Genomic DNA, 8,323 nt, shown 5'->3' on the forward strand with positions numbered 1-8,323 from the left:
CCCCTCTTTTGCTATCAAGTGTGTGAAAGGAGAAGAACATGTGCTATCACCTCAGAGCTCCTAGCCGGAAGTGATGTTTGGAGCAAAACAAGGTACTCTAGCCTCTCTTTGTTGCTTCCAGCCATTAAGCCTCTAGTTAAAAGAAGTTCAGGAAAAGTGGAGGATCTAATTCCAGATCTGCCTTCTCTGATCTTTGGCTTACAGAAGGGTTTTGGAGGTTCCATCAGCTTGCTTTGGTGTGTCCTAGACAACAACATCTTTCTTGATCTCTCTGAGCTTCCTCTGATATGACATGGGAGATTGGAAGTCTCCGGGTAAAAATACTTCTGCCTTGACTGTCCTTCAGGTTTGAGGTTGTTGTGTGCAGAGGAGGAGAAGAAATTATCTCGAAGGTTTTTTTCCAGCTACTTCATTCCTTAACCCTGCTTGACTATTTCGTTTTCCAAGAAACAGTGAGCTGCTGCTCCTTCATATCTTTTCAGTGAAGAAGTCAGGCTAAGTAGGAGACTGGAACAACAGAGAACATAGGGAACCTACTTTCCCTGCCCTCCTACACAGCCACTTTTCACAAGAGACTGACAGGGCTACAAGAGTAGCAATCTTTGCTCTAATTCAAGGGCTAGATAATTCACCCCATTTCCTGAAAAGGAGGATGGAGACCCATGTAGGACTTGTAAATAAGTGTCAGCTGCCTAAATTCAGGGTGATGAGGTTGACTGAGTTGCATCTCAACTTTCAGCATATCAGATACGCCCTGACAGACATGTGCCCCAGTGGTGCACTGAGGCAGTTTCTGCTAGCCTTAAGTTTGTTTCATGATGGCCTCACCACAACAGGTCGTAAAATAGTTCATGTTTATAACACCTTTTACCTCACTGAACATAATTGTTTGATAACTGTAAAGGGCATCTGGCTCGGAGATGTGTAGTCAACAAAATTTAGGGCACATCCTAATTAACCACTGTCTTTCTGAAAGAATTGGAAAGGAAATTTATATAACATGTAAAATAAGGTATTTCTAGAGAACTGGTTCTTTGAAGCACTCACCAGTGATGGTTCTGTGATTCTCAGACTGGTAAAACTAGGAAAGGGGAAAATAGTATTAAGTGCTTTGCATTCCTGCTAAAGTTTTTTTTTTTTTTTTAAAAAAAAAAGGGGGGGGGGCGGGGAGGGAGGTTTAAGTAAGTGACCGGAAACAAACTTAGCAGATGTAATAAGTGCTAACGGGGATCTGTTTAATCCTATTTGATGTGAGGGCTGGTATGCTTGGCTACACTTTTATGCAGTACAGAGATGACTTGAGATAGGACCACTCCATATCCATGCTGAGATATGTAAACTGGTTAGAATCTATCCCTGCTGTTCTGCTCTGCTTCTCCGATACTGGAAATTTCTCTCCACAGGCAAGGGTGCCATCCATGCAGAAAGTGGCCATCTCTTCCCTTTACTAGCAGGGGGAGACTCAGGTGGGAGCCTGGTCCCAAGAAGGTCATGTTTTGCTTGGTCATGAGGCTGTGAGCTTGCAGGAGCTCTGCATTCCTGCTGTGCATCAGGATCTGCTCGCACAGCCTGTTTGCAGAAAGACAACTGCAGCAGTTCATATGAGCAAAGAGGGGAGTTACAAAAGATGCCCCAACTTTTTCAGGAACTGCGTCCTCTTTGTAGTTGATGAATCTGTAATCACCTTTGCCTGTCTGCAATATATGTCCTGGAAGTACTGACACACTAGCATGCTTTATGTTGCTTTAGGATCTTATGATCAGAGGGGGGGGAAAAAAAAAAAGCAGCTTTAGTTCTGGCTTCAGCAGCCTAGGACCTCTTTTTCCCCTCTGAACCTCTTTTCCCAAAATGCTTCTGTCACATGTGAAGTACCGTTAACAATATGCGTGTGGGGGAAATCTATTGTGCATTTTAAGCAACCTCATGCACTAAAGTTGTAGCATGCTGTTAAATGCCTGCTCCCCTTTTCCAAGGAGCATGGTCTGTAGTTCTAGCATGGTGACCATCTCTGCCTTCCACTGATCAACAGAAGAACATATTTAGCTCTTTATTCTCTGCCTCCAGGAAGATATCTGAGGGACTCAGCCAGTGTCCTTACTCCACTCCCAACAGTGAAAAATCCTTTTTGCCTTTTGGATCTTATGGCCCTTCGATGGGTGCTCTTCAGGCTGCAGTGGTGTGCTTTCCTTCTTTCTCACTTATCCATGCAGATAGGTACTTGCTTCCAGAAAGCACAGAGGATATTATAATTTTCTGGTCATCTCCCTTATGTTACTGCATTTCCTGAGTTGTTTTTTCAAAAAGTTCTGCAAGTTTCCCCTAGAGTGAGCCCTAATTTTCACCTTTGGTCAGGAAATTAATTGGTCTGCCTTCTGTCCTCGGCCTAAGAGCTCTACAACTGAAATGTCCTGTGTACCTTGGAAGTCAAACATGCCTAGCTTTCTATTTGATCAAGGGTAAAGCGTTCCTGGCAAAACCGTTTCTTTGTTTCTGCGACAAATTGCGTTGGGATCTGCCATAAGATTGTCAGTGGAATGGGTTTCTGTAATAAAAACCTACTGTGAGAGAGAGCTCTGTTAGTCTTTGGAATAGGGAGAAATAGTGCTTAGTGTTGTCCGCCGTGGGAACGTGCATATGCACTCTCCCCTGTGGAAATACCTAGACGCGATGCAGGACTGAGAAAAGTTTCCCATCTTAACATAGCTCTGAGACTCATCTTCATTTAACCCATAGAGACTGTTTGCTGGAGAACGTGCTGCGTCACCTGCAGTGTGAGTGTGCAGGGACAAGAGCTTAAACAAAACAGAAGGTTACTTACCAGTTAACTGCAGCTTCTTCAAGGTGTGTTACTCGTGTGCGTGTTTACATGGATACTTCCAAGAGGGTTGCTCTCTCTTCCTCCTCTGTTTCAAAGCCCCTCTAGGGAAAAACACAAAGAATTCTGACTCAACCTAGAGCAGGCAGTAGGCAGTAAGGACAATTTGTCTAAAAGAGCTCCACTCCTTTTTTATGCAATTTCTGAACCACCTCTTCTTTCTCTGTTATCCTGAGATTGCACAAGGGGTGTGATCTAGAGCGGAAGAGCCTCCAACCCTGATGTACGCATACTCGGTCATCACATCTTAAAGTCCCTCAAATTAGCAGTAAGTAACTGTCTTCACCTATTACTGCAGAAGGCTTAAAGTACCTCTGCTTGTTGTCTCATAGCCAGTGAAATTTGACAACATTTGAGAGACTGTTTCACGTTGTAGAATGCTGCAGAGCTAGGCCTGCGAGTGGTAAGCTACATGAAAACGAATAGGCCAGATTAACAGCACTTGTCCATTGTCTTTGCAAGCGTTACAGAAATATACTGTCCTGAAACAATACTAGTTTTGGAGGAGGTAAGGGGAGAATATATACTGCAAGTGCTAACGGGAGTGGATTAGACTGTAGGAAAGCAAAACTCTCAGTTTCTCAGCACTGCCATTCCTCGTATTTGCAAAGAGATGGCAAGTGTTGGATAATTAAAAACAGACATTTATGAGTTTAAATAGGACTTCTAAACGCCCCCAAATTGTATTCATGACAGTATAATTTCCCCTACCTGAATAGAATGTTAATTAAGTATTTTTAAAGAAGATTCTATTTTGGCAGGTTTCCATACCAAATCTCCAGATGCTTCATTACAGAACATGATATCGTGCAAAGGCCATCAAGTTTGTACAGCCGTACTTGTTGAATGCTTTGTATCAATACAAAACTATGTTAATTATGCATGCTAGTTATTGCAGTCTGAACTTGCCAGTGGGATGAGGAAATATGGGAGTCAAAAATTTCTCCCTGGAAAGTAAACAAAAACATGTAGCTAGCATTTTTTCCCTATATTTAGGAGTTGCTAAAAAGTATCTGATTCTATTTAGGCATTCAGAATTGACCTTCAAGTTGAGATTTCAATTATTCTTTCTAAAAGTTGAAAGTTCATCATCCAGCAGTCATTCTACCCTATAGCATGCTCCTACTTTCTCCCTGTAAATCATTTTGCATGCAGATGTTTCGATTTTCTGTTTTATCTTTGCTCTTTAGCAATTTCTGTGGGTTTTTTGAACATCTTATGAACTACATTTTTACTATTTTAGTAAGTTATTATATGTAATATATTGAATCCAAGGTGGTTTTCATTGTGCAACTATGTCTAGACACACATTTTATATATATATCTATATCTATATATATGTATACACACACACACACATATATATATGTATGTATAAACCCACACCCTTATATGTGTCAGTGAAATAACTTCCAGTAAGACAGAAATAAATGCCCAAACAATGAGGAAAAACTCCTGAACTCTGGTTCAGCGTCCTGCATGGAAGGGATTCCATCAGTTTGCAGCGCTGAATGAACCCAGCTTAATGTCACCGCTTGATTTCATGCTGCCATCTTAGAAATCTTCTTGCCATCTGTCTTTGCAAGCAGGAGAGTTATAGCTGTATCGCAGCACATTAAAATGGGGCATCAATTCTCTCTGTAGCCTACAGGCAGAATTAGGCATTTCTCCATAGGAAATAACTGAGCTCTGCTATCCATGAGAGCTATGTTAACTGACATATTCCAAAATCTTAAAAGGAGCTATCATACTTATTTCATGTTGTTTCTCTGTCACGGGTGTCAGAGCAGCAAGCACGGCAGATGCCACAAGGCTGCAAGAACTAATTTGAAAAGGGGACTGACATGGCAGAGCTGTTACTGGGGCCTTCGGAGCGCCGGAGGTGCCGAGGGGACACCCAGGGTGCTACGTGCAGCAGTTGAGTTTGACAAAATAAACTGCTATAATAACTATCAAAACATGTATGATAATCACCAAGGGAAGGACATTAGAAATGCACTTTAAAATACTTGAGTATTTACCATTCGGTTCTCCGTATCAGTTTTTTTCTGGGCCAACATTAGGGAGCTAAGAAGCAAAATATTTTAGTCCAGTTTTCAACCACCAGTCTCTTTATAACAAAGAAAACTGTTTTTTCCTCTATCTGCTACAGAGTAACCTGCTTATAAGATGTTTATCTGGCTAGGAGGTTGCAGACAGACTATCTTATCTTTATAGCTATCTTTTTAAAAAGTCTCTCTCTCCGGGTTACTGGTCCACTAAAGACTTTTATGTAGATAACAATTGCCTGTGTTAATTTATGACCTTGAAGATACTCATCACTCAGAGTGGATTTGGACTTGAGAAGTTTTCCGTTCAAATATGCCTATAGCCCAGGAACGAAAGGGGTGCTGATAAGAATGATTAATGAATTCAGTGGAGGAGTTTTTCAGTAGTGAGAAAGAAATGTAGCTATCCTCCTTAACCAGATGCTACAGAATACACGTGCCAACTCTAACAGAAATATTTCTCTGTTTTATAGGTTAGTTACATATCCTTAACAGGCCGTATGCTTCACAGGAGTGAGCAGAGGTCACTGGGCTGAGGGGTAGGGAGCTGCGCTGATTTGTGCCCGGTGGGAACCTGGCACGTCGCTCTTTATGCCGGGGGGTTGTGCTGCGTGACGTGACGTGTGCTGATGACCCGAATGTATGGGACTTACCTGGGATTGCCTTGCTGGGGGAAATACAGGGCTGCTTATAAGCACAGGCTATAAGTTACGAGCTATCTGTGATGTGGAGAGGGCATAGTTTTTCTATACGGAAATAGAGATGTACAGATATGACTAATCTGCATGTTTGTTATTGTAATGCAAATCACTGTGGTAAACTTTGGCTTATGATTACTGCCCTATTTCTAGGTAAATTAAGCTGATGTTTTATTAATTTCTCTGTACTGAGGAGATCAGCACAGGTTGGCTGTTTGAACTCAGCTGTGCAGCCTCTACTGCAAGTAACCCTCGTTCCTAGGTCCCAAAGCTGTAGGCCATTAGGATTTGCCCTGTATGCCTCTTTTTAAATTGATACCCGCCACCCTTAATTCGCAAACAGCAAGTTGTGAAGTTACACAAAATTCTGCTAACTCCATTCTAAAACATCAGTGCAAAACCAGTGTCTAGTTTACTGCGAAGTTGATGGTCGTTTCCTGGAAACCAGGATCATCATCTCCTCTGCAACAACACACTGAAAGGAAGACTGCTCGCCTGTCTGCTTGGAAACAAGGTGTATGGCACTCCTGAGGCATATATTCCTGGGGCAGCTGCAGGACACGCAGCAGTTCCTTAAGCATAGTAAACCTTCAATTTTTAAAAAAACAAAATAAGGGGTGGCCTTTTCCACTTGGATCGCATGAGTCTTGCCAGGCCCGAAGCAGAGGGAGGCTACTTGCAAACTTTCTCCAGCTCACCCTGTGAAGAAGACAAAGGATTTGGCATCCCCTCGCTCTGGCTGGGAAAGATTTTGCTTGCACAAGCTTGCGGCTGCCACGAGATTTAGACAGACATCAGGGCAGCTATAGGGGACAGAAATATTTGCAGCAACACAGAGAGGTTGCCCTATCTATCTTCTCCCAACCAAAATCCCACGCATATGAAGAGTATTTGGAGGTAGCCATAGGAATGCTGGACCCTCTGTGGCTTTGGGATCAACCAGCCTTTCTGGCTACTATTTTTTTTTATTATTATTAATGTTGCAGCAGGATAAAACGGCTAGACCTAACTGCATGGATCTCAACCAAATGCATCTACAGACCCATAGGCCAGACCCAGAAAGGAATTAGACACTGATAATGAGACTAGGGTGAAATGTAAGTCCCCTAAATCCAGAAATGAGATCTTAAAATCCTCTTGACAGCATTTAATTCTGTGAGCTAGTTCCCACCCTCTGGAAGTAGCCCCTGGGGCAGGTGGGTTAAAATCCGGTGGGGCAGAGGTGGAATTGAGCCTGCGCTCTGCCCCCAGCCTGCTGGGTGGGAGCGGGAGTGGTGACTCTTAACTGGGTTTAAAAAAAAGGCTTTGTTTTTGGAAGATGGTGGATAGACACCGGACTCCGGGGCAGGGAGGTCAGGAGTACATCTCTGTGCAGCTCTGAATAAGAATCATTAAGCCCCAGAGAAACAATTTTCTAAGAATCTCTGAGTTCTGCTTTGGTTAATGGCACTTGGTAAGTGCAGGGGTACAACTCCCCTTTCTTGCCTTTAGCAGGTCTTTCTCACGACAGCATCAGTGCACCTCAGCTATGTTCTTGGTTTGTGCCTGGTGTCACACCAATCTACGGTCCACGCAGCCAAGGCTCGATCCAAATGCTCTTCCCGCTGCACCTTGGATGTTAACGTCCAACTCTCTTTTGCACAAATATGAAGCGGCAAGGCCTTCAATTTTTATAAACAAACAGGCACTGTCATCTCTTTGAAAATGAAGTGAAAGTTCCTTGAAATCTCCAAAGAGACCAGAGAGAGGAAGAGGGTAGTAGTGCCGGACAGGGAGGAAAGACGAAAAGAGGAGTATCGTGGGGAGAAGGTGGGATGGAGAAATTCAGCGTCCTGGTGAACTGTCACTGGTATGACCAACAGTAATATTTCTGCAGCAGTGCATTTATAAAGCACTGTTTATGCTGTGATGCTCTGTTCACAATTAATAGTGACTCCTGACGATGCCTGACATTTTTAAAGCGATAAGCCAGTAATGGCCATTGTTCCGGGAAGAACAAAAGCTGATCCTTCTGGCTTAGCATGGCGTTGGGTCCACAGATAATCTTCAAAGAGGAGCTGCAAAACGTAAAAGGTATTAAGCTCTGGGAAATTTTAAATCTGGCACACCTGGTTTACAAAGGGTTTTCTTCTGGATGCTGCTGTGTTTTCATTTTTATGTCGGAGAGCCAAAGGCGGTTTTCTCTGTCAAATGTAGACTCTTGACCTTGCAGTCAGGATGACAAGAGAGTTATCCCAGGGTGTGCCCACGCCTGCCGGGCAATATTAGGTGCAAAATAGAGCTGTCTGTCTTCTTTAGCTAAAGTGGTTTCACAAATACTTCATAAATGCCTGTCTCCACAGAGCGGAGAGTTGTCTGCATTATCTCAGTAGATTCAATATTGAGATTAATGACGATGAGGGTCACTGGTTAAGCTGTCTAATCCTGACAAGCTGAGGCAAAGCGAGGAGGCAGGAGCGAAGCAAGGTGGCAGCTGACAATACCTGCGGGAGAGTAATATCGGTCCCAGAAGCAGATGGAGCTAGCTGGAAAGTGTGCAACAACTCACAAATCATATCCTGCCATGTAAAGACTTTGTGTCACGGGCTTGGCGGTACTTGAGGAGGACCAGCTGGGACGTCCGGCGCTCACACCTCAACTCCCGTAAAATAAAAGCGGAGCTTACCCTTGCAATTACAGCTGTTATAAAAATCTAATCCAGT

The sequence above is a fragment of the Struthio camelus genome, chromosome 4 (genome assembly GCF_040807025.1).
Source record: "Struthio camelus isolate bStrCam1 chromosome 4, bStrCam1.hap1, whole genome shotgun sequence".
In the NCBI taxonomy this organism is placed as follows: Eukaryota; Metazoa; Chordata; class Aves; order Struthioniformes; family Struthionidae; genus Struthio; species Struthio camelus.